Source organism: Amblyomma maculatum, chromosome 4 (assembly GCF_055883805.1).
Source record: "Amblyomma maculatum isolate TAMU_Amacu chromosome 4, ASM5588380v1, whole genome shotgun sequence".
In the NCBI taxonomy this organism is placed as follows: Eukaryota; Metazoa; Arthropoda; class Arachnida; order Ixodida; family Ixodidae; genus Amblyomma; species Amblyomma maculatum.
Genome location: NC_139347.1, coordinates 84,271,788 through 84,288,506, shown reverse-complemented (window position 1 = coordinate 84,288,506; position 16,719 = coordinate 84,271,788). Strand labels below are relative to the sequence as shown.

Here is a 16,719-nt window from a genome sequence, read left to right as displayed (position 1 = left end):
TCTTCATTTCTTCTCTCTCTCCCTCTCTCGATATATATATATATATATATATATATATTTCAGTTCAGTTCAGTCGTTCAGTCGTGTCCGACTCTTTGTGACCCTATGGACCATGTTACCGACATTCTAGTTGAAATTAAGAAGAAGAAATGGACGTGGGCAGGACATGTAGTGCGAAGAGAGGATAACCGATGGTCGCTGAGGATAACAAACTGGATTCCAAGGGAAGGAAAGCGTAGCAGGGGGCGGCAGAAAGTTAGGTGGGCGGATGAGGTTAAGAAGCTCGCAGGGGTCAAGTGGATGCAGCTTGCACAGAACCGGGTTAAGTGGAGAAATATGGGAGAGGCCTTCACCCTGCAGTGGGTATAATCAGGCTGATGATGATGATGATGATGATGGACCATGTCACGCCACGCTATATATATATATATATATATATATATAATAAGCAGAGAATTGAAGGGAAAATGAGGGGCTCGTTATAATATAAAAGCCCCTCATTTTCCCTTCGATGCTCTGCTTAATTGCTTTAGAGGCTCTCGGTTCCGGCAGTCTTGAAGCCATAAGCAGCGTAAGAGGGCTTCAGCACAAGTTTCGCCCTCAATCTCGATCCTGTTCCACGTGACGCTGGCAGTAACACAGGGCGTCCCACCTGAGCCGCTATTGATGAAAATTGCGCAGGTGACCACGTTCAAGGTTCGTGTATAGACCACATTAATACCCAAGAAAGTAGCAGGTTGGACAGCCGCCGATGTAGCTCAGTTGCCGAGAGCACCGGAAGCTATAATCGGAGGTCATGGATTCAGTCCCCCACCTTCAGCGCGTTGTTTTCCTGTATAATTTGTATTTATACTATATTTCATCCTAAACGAATACATTAATATTAAAAAGTAAAAATTTAAAAACATATATCTCCTACGCGTTGCTTGGCCTCTCCGACTGGACTGTTGGCTTCTTTCCTGCATACACAGGCGCACACACACACACACACTGATATATATATATATATATATATATATATATATACTTTGTCAGCATGTGGACACTACAACCGGGACCACCATGGCCTGAAAGGAATAGACGGTTTTGCTATTTTACTCTAGCCGCTCAACACTCATCATCTGCTGCACCGTTCGTAACACCCGCCAGCGCGCTTATGTGCACTGATTCTGCACTATCAACTGGCAAGACGTGCAAAGGCTTCTGTTGTACCTCAGCACGTTCCAGCAATTCCAATTCACCCTTGAAGAAATGGACTGCAGTGTTGCTCTTTCGACGTCGTCGTGGGACGTACTGCGCATTATCTGCAGATCACGATTTATCACAAGATCCCTCGTACAGGAAGATATCTAAACTTTGAATCATCCCATCATCGAACCCAAGCGATCAGTCGCCTCGGCACTGTTTAACTGCACTTTGAGAATATGCTCAAGTCCAAAACGCAGAGCAAAAGAAGTGAAACAGGTCACGAAAGAGCTGACACGAAATGTCTATCCAGCTCAGTTACTGCGCCCACAAGAGCAGCGCAACTTTGCCCCGCCCAGCCGAACTTTGACATGCGCGAAAAAGCTGGTGCCTATACCGTATGCCTACAGTGTGAGTGAAAGGTTTACTCAGATTTTTGTGTCTAGGACGTTTGCATGGCGTACGTCCTTTCAAGAAAGTTAAGACAGTGTCTCTTGCGGGTAAAACATCCATGGGTACGCTTGCGAGACGCGAGACGTACCCGAAAGATTAGAAAGAACACAGTCAAATAGACACGCTTCCTACGCAGACGAAATCCCAATCCGAATGAGTACCCGGTCGAGCGGAGAACTCTAGGAAATGTCACAAAAGCATCTAGCCCTCTGTAGGGGTACGGGAAGCCATGCAGACTTAAACCAGCGCCACAAATGTTCGACTGCTCAAGAAAGAAGTAGAGGAAAACGTAATCAATTTTCAAGTAAAAATCAAGGGGGACAAGCAAGAATGACTGATATGATGCAAACGTCACGGCTCCCAAGCTCACAGACTGATCTATCGGGAGGTAATATTAATAATAATAATTATAATAAATTGAATCATAAGCAGCCTGTTATGAAACAGAGAATTCAGTTCAGTTGAATTCTTTGCCTTTGGACTGGTAGTAGACATTATGCAAGGAACTAATGAATAGACACACACCATATTGTTATACATATGCACGCGCACTTCTTTACATGATACCATGGCTTCCTGGCCAGCAAATGGCCTAAATTAATTATTGGAAAATGGTGAAGACAGCTGCATTGAAAGCTCAGGGCCAGAGACTGCCACTTTAGTGTGCAAGCGCAGACATGGTAGCAAAAGCTGAGCAAAAGTATTTCCTATGCCTCGCAGCTTACCATAGCAACTGTGACACCAGCCGGTGTACACCCACCGAATCGGTGAGTAAGGTGACGACATGCACAACATATATCTCTTTGGCAGATAAGGCCCCTCCCGCTTATTTCCACAGGGAAATTTATTCCTTCTCGCTTTCTCCCCTGTCTTGCTATTTGCTCGTGCGACTACACTAATGAACCTCCACAGGGCGTGAATTATTTCCCCTATTTCGTGTCTACATAAGTTGAGAGGTGTCGTACCTTTTTGCTCTCAATTTGGTATTTATCTGCTTGTGAAGTTGGAAGTTAGTTTGTGAAAAGGATCGGAAGGATTACATATGTACATTCAAATGTATGCGGTTCAATAAAGACGTTTAATACTTTGCCAGGCTCTGTGATTTCTCACAGTGATAAACTGGCCAGCAAGACCTTGTCAAACACCGTTTTTTAGCGTCGTAATCTGTTTGAGCGGGCTTGAGTTAAACCCCAGCGCCAACTCCTTAGCACGAGGGTCTCGAAACCGAGCACAGGCGGACCTCGTGGGGATTTCTCGAAGGAGCGTATGAAGTCTTTTGCTGAGTTCACTGCAAACTCTCGCGCTGAGCGCCTCATCTATCCATCTATCCCTTAATACCAGAGAACAGTTAATCTGGCGTCGCCTGCGGACACGAAGACTGCCGACACCAGCTCTACTTTCCAAATTTAAGCCGGTATTACCCATGTGCACTTTGTGTTCCCACCCCAAGGCCACCCTTATTCAAATTCTTTTATCCTGCCCGGCGTTTCCTCCCCCCGCCGGGCCGGTGCCTCTCTGAACCTGGTAGGACTGGGAAACCTCACTGCGGTCAGCGGACCCGGTGAGGCAGAACATTGTCGTCAGCCAAACCGCATACGTCTTGGATCAACATCACATGAACGCTTAGATCGCGAGTGGGGTCGTGCGGAGACCCAGGAGGCCTGCATGCTTTGAATGCTTCGCATAATAAAGTTTTTCCTCCTCCTCCCCCTCAATTTTCCAAGCGAGAACTAAGCAAGTTGACGAATACGATGAAGTAAGGATAATAAGCTTTCTCTTTTATTTGTCAGCCCTTTTTATACTTTTTTGACAACTCTCTCTGTGCCTTCAACCAATAAACAATGGGATAAAAATACATACAGATTACAGCGTTAGACACTACCTGTTAGCAGGTGGGGACTTTGGCTTTGTGTGACGTGACAAACAGCCAGGGAAATAGGTTCGTCCACATCAGAATAGGATCTGCTGTTGACTAGGCAGATTCTATTTGTCTTATTTATCCGCATGTGACAAAACACGGCTCCATGTTGAGTCGTCAAGGACCTCTTGAGATCCGGTAACATGAGCGTTGGTCTATAACTGCCATGACCCAGTGCCTTAGATATGATCAGCTATTTTATGAATATTCCAGTTTGTATCAACTAGCAACAATGCTGTTAGTGGTTTAGGATAACAATTATAAACAGATGCCTCTTTATGTTCAGTGGGCAAGCATTATCTCCAAACTCTACTTCGCAGAAGGAAAAATGAAATTTTGTGTACCATATGCATCGGAATAAAACTATGCAATTAGTAGGAACGACTTGCCATCAAATATCAATGGAGCGGAGAGGCTAAATAATCTAAGGATTCGAATCGATTCGATATCCTTAACGCTTCTTCACTTTATGTTTTCGGAAAGACCGCGCTTAAATAGCAAAGGGGAAACGGAAATAAACGCTGCAGATTTCCAAATAAATTTCATCCATCCTAACTTTTTCTTTTCCTTTTGTTTCTTTCTGCTCACTTTTCCTTGACCTCTCTCCGTTTATTTTCATACCCTGCATCCGCTTCATTATTTGGCAACCCATTCGGCGGGCAACCTCGGGTATATTTCTTGAGCCACAGCTAACTATAGCAAAAGGTCCTGTTCGGAAAAAGAGCCCGACTATTTTTCGTACTGCCCGATATTAAATAGGCAATGGTAGTATTCCTTCGAACTAGTTAAAATTATATTTCTGCTTAGCTAACGCATTTTATTACGCTTACCGTTCACTTCCACTTATATCATTTGAATTTCTTCAATCTGAAATCTTAAACTCGTCCTCGTAAAACCAAAACGTTACCATGCTCTCTTATCTTTGCAATCTTTTTTTGCGAGCGTCACTTTGTTTAGGCCAGACAGGTTCAAAAACAACACGAGTTAGGTGTACATGAGTGCAGGACGCACATCCAATGAGGATGCCACGCCTAGCTAGGATCCTAAAGAACGACGGCAAAAGTGGTGGTGTTCCGAAATCAACATTTTCCAGGCTGTCATAATCGTAATAAGCCAGCTAATGCACTAACAAAACGTCCCTTTTGACGTTTGTATTTTCTTAACGTTATGTAAAGCTGAATGTTCCCGGGCTGTTTTCGTATTTTGTGTAGTCAGGTCACGTTCAGCCGCGGCCATCTGGGATGCAGAATGCATAATTATAAATAAGATATTGTGACGAGAAGCGGAAGTGTTTCCGGCCCTTTCCGGGGTGCTGCTCGCTGCTGTGCCAGTTGCAGCTGTTATGTAAATATAAATATAACGAGTCTTCACATAACATCTTGGTGGAGGCGCAGTCATTAATCCTAGTCAGCCTCCACACGACGGAACTCCGCATCAACAGCCTGATTTCCTGCCCGACGATGCCTCAGGATGCCGTTCCCGCACAAACAGGGGCCTTGCCATCAGTCATCCTCACCTACCCGCGCGATCCTGTTTGTTTTAATAGTACGGACACTTAGGACGTAGAAGAATGGATACGCAAGTGCGAACGTGCCAGCACATATAATCGCTGGGACCCAACCTCACGCTTGCCAATTTTGTTTTCTACTTTGAGGGCACTGCGCTAGCCTGGTAAGAGAGTCATGAAAACCAATTAACAAATTGGGATACAGAAGCTCTGCGAACTCTTTGGAAAACCTCTTGGCAGTAAGCTTACCGCAAAGAAAGCCAAGAGACCCATGTCCAGACATCTACCGAATCATATGCGCCTACATTCAGGATGGGCTCGCCCTTTGCCACAAAGTGGATCACAAAATGTCACAGTCCGAAAAGCATGGTCATGTGTTGAAGGGCATTGCTGATGATGCATTCAGTTTGATTGTGTACAAAGAGTACAACACAGTTCATGCAATCATAAAAGAACGCCGCCGTTTTGAAGACGCTAGAAGCCGTCGCATAGCGCCGTACTTTGCCCGCCTGCCATACTGCTCCGACATCTTCGTGTCAATATTTGAAGCCCCAACACCAGCCCACATCGACTGAAACTTTGACTCATATTGTCCGCCGCGAACTCGAGACCATCTCTGCCGCTACTTTGTCGCCACATTTTTCCGAAGGTCACCACCTGGATGTTCCCCTTATTCAGGCTGTTGGCCCTTGAGCCTCAACTCCGTTGCTGCTATCAACCCGCCCACTGCCGCCGACGTTCGCGCAGTTTATCCTGCTCGACCTGCTTATAACACCGACGTTCGCACAGTTAATCCAGGCCGACCTGCCTATCTCGCCCCGCGTTGCCGTAATCCAGACGACTGGCATACATCTGCTAGCCGACCAATTTGTTTTGCTTGCGACCACGTCGGCCATATCGCCCGTTATTGCCGAAATCCACGGTTCCAGCCACAAAGCTCCCGCCTTTCACCCTCTTCTGTCTACGATGACCGCTCCCGTTCCTTCTCTCATCGTCACTACCATTCAGTCCCTGTCGTTGTCACCGAGCCTCTACGCCTCAACCGAAAGAATTCCCCACACCGTCATCAGCTCCGTTGCCCCAACGCCGTCACTTTTTATCTACCAGTCCCTATGGTCGCTCCCCGACTTAAACTTAGGTGCTGCAGCGTATAGAGGTGATGCTGCAGTACGTTCCACGATCTCAAATCCGCGTCTAGCCCTTCGTGCGCGCCATAATTTGCTCTCCGTTATTGTTGATGGAACACCCGTTCATGCACTGACTGATACCGGTGCGCAAGTTTCTGTAATGAGCCCAGAACTCCGCTGTCGCCTGCGAAAAGTGCTGGCCCCGCCTCTGTACCGGTTGTGCGGGTCGCAGATGGCGCAACGTCAAAGGTCGTTGGTGTAATGATATCTGGCCGCCATACTACCGTGATGTTCACATTTCTACAGCATTGCCCTCACGACGTCGTTATTGGGCTCGACTTCCTTTTCCGACATGCATAATGTAACAAGCGTTGTTTAACCTTCGCTCTCCCTTCGACACGCCCTCTCCTGTTGTGCACAGCCTTTCAAGTGCCAACTTCGTCCACCTGCTACTCGAAGGCGCAACTTGCGCCATGTTCTGCTCAATATCCCACATTGCTAATGGACACTATATCGTTACTCCACCATTTAAGGCCGAACCACATGGCAGCGTTTCTTCGGCGCCGCGTCAGCGTCTCGGCTGTTAGCTTCGCCGGAGGCACAATTCTGGCCCTTGAAGCGAGGCGACGCTGAAGACGCAGGTATCTGGCAGTCCCAGATCTCAGCGTCGACGCCGGAAATGATTCGCAGGTGGGGACTAATGACGAGCCACGCACGGGCAGCTGAATAACCCACCGCCGGTTACGCGGAAGCCATAGCTTTTCTTTGTCCGCGCGCATGTCTGCGCCTTTGTTCCCCTTGCCTCCCCCACCCTACCCACTAAGTGCCCATCGTTGCTAAATAGGATGATTTTAGCAATGGACGGAGGGCAATTGTTCGAATTGCATGTCTTGGCTTGCAGACGCCAGTTCCTATGCTATTATGTGTTTGGTCGCCCTCTACGGCGCGCGCCGAGCGACGACGCTGACGCAACGCCGAAAAAACGCTGCCATGTGGTCGGGCCTTCAGGCACCCCTCATATGAAATGCTGTCCTTGCTCATCCCGTCGTTACTATGACCGCGAACGAAACATGCCTCCATATTTGAAAATTTGCTTCGCAAATCAATCCCCTCCCACAAGGCATATTTCTCGCCCCACTTTCTCCTATAAAAGAATGTGATCTATCTGTTGTGACCTTCGGTTTACATTCCTCTTCTGACTGCTTTCTCTCGGAAGTTTCCACTCTCCAAGACTACGCCAAGATGGTAGTTACGGATCTTTCTTCTCCACAAACTCACACACTTTGGCGTAGGCTAGCATTTTTCAGATACACTTTTTATTTTGATCAGAGCCCTTTGACCCGAACCATGCCTGTGCAGCATTGCATACGCACTGGCGACGCCGCTCCTATTCACAGTCGTCCTTATCGCGTATCCGGTGCTAAACGTCAGGTAACCCAAAAGGAGGTTGACAAGATGCTCGCTCAATATATCATCGAACCCTCGACGTGCCCATGGGCGTCCCCCGTCGTTCTGGTTGAAAACAAAGTCGGTAGATGGCGCTTCTTCGTCGATTTTCGCCATCTCAACAGCATCAATAAAAAGACGTGCACCCTCTTCCCAGACTCGATGATGCCCTCGACTGCCTCTAAGGAGCTAGATACTATTCTTCCGACGATTTACGGTCCGGGTATTGGCAGATTGCTGTTGACGAGAAGAACTGGGAAGAAATAGCCTTTATCACACCAGACGGTTTGTGCCACTTTAAATTCATGCCGTTTGGTGCGTGCTCCAGGAGCCCATTTGTCGAAACCTCTGCACTTTAAATGACAAGCGAGTTATCCGCGTAGTGAACAATAACATGTGTTGTTGAGACCTAATGTTATATATTATGAGTATGAGAGTTATGAGCACACATTTTGTTTTAATATTTTGGTGGCAGTTTATCTCACACGGCATGTCTTCTGTGCCTTCCAATGGTCCATTTCACATTTAAAATTGTTTATGTCTGAAAAAGAAAATCTGCCGCCAGCTGATGCAAGCTCCTTATCAGACATTATTTTCTATATCACCTCTAATGTTCCAAAATGACGCTGTTGGCTACTGGACTTTTTCCTCTTTTAATGCGTAGAGGATACATGCATAGGCCCACTCGACACCCAGCCCTTGGTTCGCAAAAACGTTTCGCCTTCGTCACCCTTCGCTTGTTTTGCACTATGACCACGGAGCACGAATCTCCAAAAACAATAGCAGACACGATTATGTGTGTTACTATTTTTGAAGTCACGATGAATCAAACGCTTGGAATTCTTGTTGGTTACAAAAATTTGCGCCCGATTTATTCTTTCCGGTCATCTCTTTTGCTCCCCTTTCGTCGAATTTTAAAAAATCTTAATTCGCTTCCTGTCGGCTCTGAAATCGTAAATGTGTTAGGCAAGGAGACACGATCTTCCCAGTACTATTCACAGCTTGTTCATAGGAAGTACTCAGAGACTTAAAATGGGAGCAGTTAGGGATAAGGTTAGAAGGACAATATCTCAGTAATCTGCGATTCGCCGATGACATTGCCTTGCTAAGGAACTCAGGGAATGAACTGTAAAGAATGATTGAAGACCTAGACAAGAAAAGCAGAATGGTAGGCTTGAAAATCGATATGCAGAGGACTGAAGTAATATTTAACATTCTCGTGAAGGAGCAGCAGTTTACGTTAGGTAACGAAGCACTGGCAGTAGCAGGCGAATATGACTACTTAGGGCAGGTATTAAGCGTAGATCTGGACCATGAAAGTGAAATAACAAGGATAAAAAAAAATATTGATGAAGTGCATTTCGCAGCTACTTGCGGTTATGACTAGAAGCTTATCGGTATCGCTAAAGAGGAAAGTATACAACAGTTGTATCTTACCTGTGCTAACCTATGGAGTTTAAACGTGGAGGCTAACGAAAAGCGTTCTACCTAAGTCGAGGACAAAGCAGAGGGCTATGGAGCAAAATTGCTAGGGGAATTAATGCAGTCAAAGCAGAAAGCTGGGCTAGTTGGTGTATCATCATAAATAAAAAGACTAGCGCAAATAACACAGACGGATAGTAAGCATGCATGCCGAGTGGATCAGAGAAAACACTCAGGCTACTGACATTCCAGCAGAAATCAAAAAGACCAAAAGGGCATGGGCAGCACATGTAGCGCGAAAAGAGAATAACCGATGGTCACTAAAAGTAATCAAATAGATTCCAAGGGAAGAAAAGTGTAGCAACCGCCGGCAGAAAATTAAGTTTGTGGGTGGGGCTACAAACTTAGCAAAGGTGTAGTGGATGCAGCTAGAACAGGACCCGGGTAATTAGAGGAGTAGAGGCCTTCGCCCTGCGGTGGGTGTATAGTTCGGCTGATGATGTAGATGTCGACAAATACGACTTTAAAAAGCAAAAAAAAAAAATACATTTTTCGAAGTTACCACACCAAAAAGCAACATAAACTTGCACATATGTTTCAGAATTGTCATAAAATTAGAAGCATGAAACATTGAGTTAAGAAACAAAATCTATTTCTGAACTAGCTTGTGCAAAAACTATGACAATGCACTTTAGTCTTTGTAAAGTTTGGCTCCAAATAATGAGGACAAGTATTGAACGGAATTCAGAGGGTTGAGACATGAGAGAGATGCATGCGCTTTCGTGATCGGATGCTCCAGCTTGTATTTATAAACTGGACACCATAGCAACTGCGTCATCATGCCGTATTGTCATTTCTTTCGTCTGAGTCCCCTGAAAAGGTGCAGAGGAGAGCGCATGCAATAACGCAAAATAATAAATATGGTTTCTTCCAGCACGTCTAAGATTCTCATAATAAGGCCCCACAAAGGCGGCTTAGTCATCCATACAATATTTTTTTCGGAGTCTTCGTTTCATGCATTGCGTATGACTGAAAGAGTTCAAAAAGAACAAAGGCGCGCATTCAATCGCCGTTATCTCGGGCCACTGAAAAAAAGTTCATGTTTGATTCCGCGCTCTTACGCCATAGAAAAGGATCAGGTTCCCCATGCACTTTCAGTTTGTGAAGTCTCTTCGGATCTCCAGCTGCACCCGCGGGCGATATTCGGGAAGCGCCCGTACATTTATGGTATTGCACCTTGTTCATTCGGGGCAACAAAAGGCTTAACTCCTCTCTTGAAAAAATAACGTAATTAAAAGAAAACCTGTGAGCTAGGGCTTAGGGCTTGCCATGGCAAAAAAAGGCGGGGGTAATGTTCTCGGCAGTTAAATTGCCAATGCGGGTAACGCAAAAGACGCGTCGATCTTGAATCAAAATCTGCAAAAATATATAAAATAATTCGTGCTCCACTGCCAAAACCTGAGCTGCACGCTGGAACAATACGGTGCTTGAAACTGCCAAGACATCTCATGCGAAGAATGGAAGTATTTTGGGTTTAAAACGAAGAGTGTTTTTTCTCTATGATATAAAGCCCCGCGCCCATTTCTGCACTGCAGAATAAGCTGGTCAAGGTCTGATCACAGACGTAATCTACTTCAATGCTGCTTTACACAGTAGTACGACTCAACTTTAAAATAAAGCAGCAAGCTGTACCCTGAGGAAGTTTCAATGCTGTTCAAATTGGCCTCTTTTCGTGACGCAGATGCCTTGAGCTGGGAAGTTCATAGTGCGCGGCTGCTAGCGACCATTTCAAGCGCAGTGGGTTAACCATGACTTCATGCCTATAAGGCAATGCCGTAGAATGTCGGGTTTCCTCTGAGAAGCATTTGTCGCTTTGGTTTGCAGTTGCATGCCACAATACTTGCAGCTGGTCATTTAGTAGATATCGTGGCGTTTTTGTATGTTAGGATGTACGAGATTGCAGCTCAATCGGACATCACTCTTGATATTAAATTAAGTGTGAGCGGTCAGCAACCTGGTTGCACAAAAAAGGTGTTTGTGAGAGGTTGGCGATTATGCGCTGGATATGAAAACTACCTACGAAACAGGCCGCATCGGGGAAGCATGAGGGTTTGATGTTTTTCTGCCAACGCGACCTCTATAGGCTGGCGTTAGGAGGAATGTTTTTTTTTTTTTTCATTTTTAGTATGAAGCACAAACTCATGACAGCGGTAAGCTCGCAGGATTTGCGTCCCACTTTGATACAATAGACGGTTTGGTTTAGTCTATCGTCTTTAACGTTGAAAAGGGCCTCATGCTATGAGAAGCGCCGTTGTGGAAGGCTCCGGAAATTTTGACCACCTGGTGTTCTTTACCTTGCACTTACATCGAACAGTACATAAACACCCAGTTTTTCTTCTCCATCCGAAAGTATCTACCCCTCCGGGATTCGATCCCGCATCCTAGGGCGCAGTATTCGGGCTCCCTGACCACTTCACCAGCACGGTAGGGCGCATAAAGGTTGGTAATTCTGTTTTAAACAAATCGTCGGGATGGGTGACTATCTAACAAAAGGTGGTACAGAATTCGGGAGCACTCGGGGAAATATGAGAAGTGAATTTGATGCAGCGCTGCTGTCATAAACATTTATTTTCTATGGCGGGGGGGGGGGGGGGGGCGGGAAGGGGGGGTTAAATTCAATTAGAACTATGACTAATCAATATAACAATGGTCATAATAGAACTAAATTACACTTCCACTTTTTCTCGAGAGAAAACGAAACCTGGTGTTGTAAATAAGCCATTAATGAAAGCTTGACACTTATATGTATCTTCGAAACAATGAAATTAACACTGCCTTGAGAGATTGTTTTAAATAATTTCGCGTTATTTTTGAACCAAGAAAATGTATTGACGAGTATTTTCTCAGTGAGAAACGAAGTATTTGAAGAGAGTTAACTGCCCTTAAAACGTCATAAAAACACCTAAGGGCTGCTTAAGCAGCGAAAATGCAAAAAAAAAAAAAAAAAAGAAAACTTAAGGGTTCTGTAGAAGGCGAAAGAGCAAACTTAACAGCTGTACCTTCACTTCTTTGTACTTCACTTCTTTGTATGTCGTTCAGTGACTCATATATTGCACCTAATTTCAGCCCATTAAGCAGACTTCGTTTGCGAGAAACGCCAATAGAACCCGACAGGGAGCTAGGTAGCACGACATGTGTTACACGTCGACTCTGCGCGAGACAACTGCCAGCCAGTGTTTGCATCGTCCCCTCTCTATAACTAGGACCAATTCAATGTACTATGATATCATCACTCTCCATTACCGCCCTTACTTCCCTTTCACGTGCTCCCTCCCCTTCCCCAACGTGAAGTAGCAGGCCTTTCTTTTCCGCCGACCGACTTCTAGACTTTTCCTATCATTCAAATATTTTTTTTCTCTGTGTTTAAAGGCCGAGGCCAAGAAAAGCTCGTAAGGTGAGTGCACATTTACAACTGATTTATTATGCCAACAGCTTCCTTTTGGTTCAATAGCAACGACGTGGGCACCAAACATAATGCCATCATGCGCACCATAACCTAGCCGAGCATGAAAAATTCCCATCCTTGCTGTATACGTGTATGGCAGCATCTGTTACATGTTCTCATGGCCATATGTCGGTATCCGGATGACATAAAAACCTTCGAGCTTATTTCCCTCAATTGCACCATCGAAATTATTTAACAGGATGATAACATCAAATGGAATTTTATAAAAATGTAAATTATTGTCTACTTTTGGGGGGCTGATATAATTTCCGGAATGCTGCATTTTGTATATTGCTGCAATTAGTTGGTCGATAGAAAGAACGTTCTTCACTGACATTGTTTGTTACTCGTTCTGGTGATGGGCTCGATATAGCATGGGATATTCTTGATTTCTATTTCCTGATTATCTTCAGCTTAAACTTGACGCAATGTTTTGTTTAGACCCGCAGATGGACTTTATATATGGGCTCAATAACTGCTTTATATTTTGCATGTTATGATGTAAATAAATATAATAACATTATTATCACTACACGAGCCGGGCAAAAGTATGGACGACAGAAATACGACGCAAGCAACGAACGAGTGAGCAATTAGCTGTTCACCTTTCCCATCTTCGTTATCAATGAAGAGCTATAGCCAACTGTTACTCTACATATGCATACAACGTAATTCATATAGCTGGGCCCATAGGATTTTTAAAGTTCTTATGACTGGATGGAGCAGCGATTGGTTTAACATAAAGTTAATTAGGAATTAATGGGAGTGGTACTCGTTCTGGGGTTCAAATAGACTTACTGTGTAATTACTGTATATTACTGTGCAAATAGAGCGGGATGCAATGATAACGACAATGAAAATGATGCATAATTCTTAAGAGAAACCCTGACCGCACAGAAAAAAACTGTAACAGTGAGCCGCACACATGTACCCTTTGTATAATGTGTTGCGTCGTAGTATACCATGTTGCTAAAAGTGCTCTTCTCGTATAATGCGCCTTGTTTAACGCCTATAGGTTAATGAATGAAAGGTGGCCCATTTCCAAGCGAGGAGACAGAAGTAACGTTACTTCGCTTGTTTGACCTATCACAGAAAAGAAAACATTTCTCCATAGGTAATAAAAAATAATTTCTCCATAGGAAAGCGTAGCAGGGGGCGGCAGAAGGTTAGGCGGGCGGATGAGGTTAAGAAGTTCGCAGGGGTCAAGTGGATGCAGCTAGCACAGAACCGGGCTAATGCCCTGCAGTGGGTATAGTCAGGCCGATGATGATGATGATGAATAAAAGAAATCTTACTGTCCCTAATGCGGGGTTGAAGTAATTGACTGATTTGTACAGGGCAAATCTCATATAGCTGCTGACATGGTTGCCTATAGCGGTCTGATGATAGCGAAAAGTGTGACATACGAGGACGACATTGGATTGCACACTTGCAATAGAGGCTGTAAAAATTTCTTCCTTTCTTTTTCTTTTTTTCTTTCTTCCTTCCTTTCTTTCCTTCTTTCTTTCTTTTTCTTCATCGCTTTCTATCTCTCTCTTTGCTTTTCAGCGGTCTCGGCCATCCTGTCTATGCACGTGGGCGTGTTTCTGTTGACCAAACATATTTAACGGCGAATAATTTGGGCATTCCGTAAGCTCCGCCTTTAAAGGCTCGAGGTGAGAGCGTTAATGTCCCACGTCTGCGGCTCCGATTAACGTTCCCGTGCATGTCATTTGCAACTCACTATATCACCACTCTCTTATATGTGCCACCGCTATATCACACTTCATCTAATACATACATAGCCTAAAGTCGCAAGTTGCCGGACTACGCGAAAGTCCCAACCATACCCTTCGGACGTTTTTACGTGGGGGATTTAATGGTCCCGAGTTTGACTTCTATGTAGTTTCCAAGTTTGCAGCTGGACACTCGGGTAGCAAACCGCGCAACCTGCCTGTTCGCGCCTGCTTGAGACAAGCTCGTGATTTTTCGCGCACAATGCCCACGTCCACCACCTACCCTCGTCCTCCGCTTTCCATCTCCTCCGTGCCTTCTCTTCTGCCTCTGCCCAACTCCTTTCCAGGAGCCGAGCAGTACCTTTCACAAAGCTTGCAATTAGAAGCAATTCTTGCAGTATGGGGGCCGTCCATTAATTTTATTCAGGACGCAGTTATGCTTCGCCTTTAAGTGTAGGAAGCGATAGCGTTGAGGCGTCCCGTGGGATCACAAAGCCGCCATTGACCAGACTGTCCGAGTCGAATGTATGATGACCATGGCGATCAGCGGGCTGTCGAGCTGATTCTTGAGCCCTACCGTGGCCAGTGCCAATTATGAGAGGGTTTAGACGGCGTCTAAAGGACTCAGAAAAGTTCTCTATATTAAGGGTTAACGCTCCGTTCTGCAAAAAATCTGGCGTCGCACTGCCGACGTCAGTGTTCCCGTTGTCGGCTTAAGTGTGCCTTGTATTCGCTTTTTTTTTTTGCTAGCGTTTTTTTAGCTGCCCGATATTTGATCCCGAGTAGTCAAGTAACCCGCTGTTGGCGTTGCTTACGACCAGGAGGACAGTAGCGAAGTCTGTTGTAAGAGCTTCACAGTGCAGCTGCACCAGAATATGACTCATGGACGAGCCGACTAAGGCCGGCAACCAGTTTGTGCTCTGCTGCACACGTATTTTCTCTTTATCTACAACCTCCGAAGGCTGCATAATAGCCTGAACTCATTTCATATATCCTGAACTTATATATATATATATTTCTGAAGCCAAGCCAACACTTCGTCAAGGGGACTTGTCTTCTTCCGCGCAGCCTATTGCTATACTGATCCCTTACTCTGTGCCGCTGTATGTTAAAAATGTTATCGTACCCGTTACCTTACAAAAACCACTCTTCATAAAATATAGCATGCTGAACGCCGATCAAGTTCATTACTTCAAACTGCACTAATGAATTTGCATTGATAGTCCACAAAATACACATACTCAATACGTAAGCCACATCACGGAATTCCCGGCACAAGGACTAATTATTGGCAGACAACAATAAATTTTCAAAAAAATAAAATATTAAAAGTGATGAGATACGACTCCCACATTCAGTACTAAAAACCTTACCACCGCTTCTAAAATGAACGAAAAATGTTCTTGGTGGGCAGTAGCCTTACATTTTCATTTTTATAACGTGTTCGCTGCTGCTAACGAACCAGGACTCCTTTAATGTTTGTATGTTTGTCAGTGGGTATTTAGTACATCGCTAAGATTGTCACGTCCGTATATGTCATCCTTAATTTCGAATCATATAATGCTGTTTTTCTTGTTCTTTTGTGATGCATGCAAGTTTTGTTACTACCTGTTTTGTACTGTGTATTTCTTTCGTTTAACAAATCTTGTCTTGAAAATTATATTTTGCGGGCAAGGCGAAGCACCAATTGGTTCGCTTTACTCTTCCGAGGCAATACGGAACAGCAACTACTACTCAGCAATGTGTAGTCAAACTTCGTATTTTACTCAGCCAAAAGGCAATCGAAGAAGATGAATGCATATAAATGAAGATCAGGTTCACGCACAGCGCTTAAAATATTCATTACAATGCGATATAAACCATGTCTCAGCGAGATGTTTTGTAAGTGATGACATTTGTTCCTTTTTAGCGAGCTTTTTTGTATGCATGATGTAAGTTGCGTTCAACTGTGCGGGTGGAGTGGCTCTGTCAGGCATCTCGCCTTTACTTCTTCCCATACACACAGGAACTGAGTGAAAAATAAACAAATTTCAAATACCCACAAGCAAAAAAAATAAACGCAAAGTGCCATAGTATGTGTGCGGTGACTAGATGAGCAGGCGTGGTGACCGTTACCGCACAAAGTGTTGTTGAGTACGCCTCCACTTTATGACGACAAAACTGGCGCTACTGTTGACTGTCCGACTTTCGCCGGCGGATTGTCTGCCACTTGCCACGATCGAGTCGTGTTTGATAACCTCAATTTTGTTTAAAAATATTATTCCAGACGTTATCACATTAAGTAGTAGCAAAGCTTTCACATTTTTTTATGTGGCATTGAAACAATAAATTAGCGAAACAACAGCTTCTGTTTTCTTTTCGTGCATTTGCCGTCTGTATCTTAGTTGTGGTTGTGTGAGAAAAACGATCGCAGTGAAGTCAAAAAAAAAGATACGACTTGC

The 16,719-nt window shown here is 44.7% G+C and overlaps 1 long non-coding RNA gene across 1 annotated transcript in view; it reads right to left on the bottom strand.

Annotated features, from left to right (window-relative positions):
- LOC146191548 (uncharacterized) overlaps positions 1–16,719 on the bottom strand; it is a 96,433-nt gene that overhangs the window by 18,200 nt on the left and 61,514 nt on the right. The window lies entirely within an intron of this gene.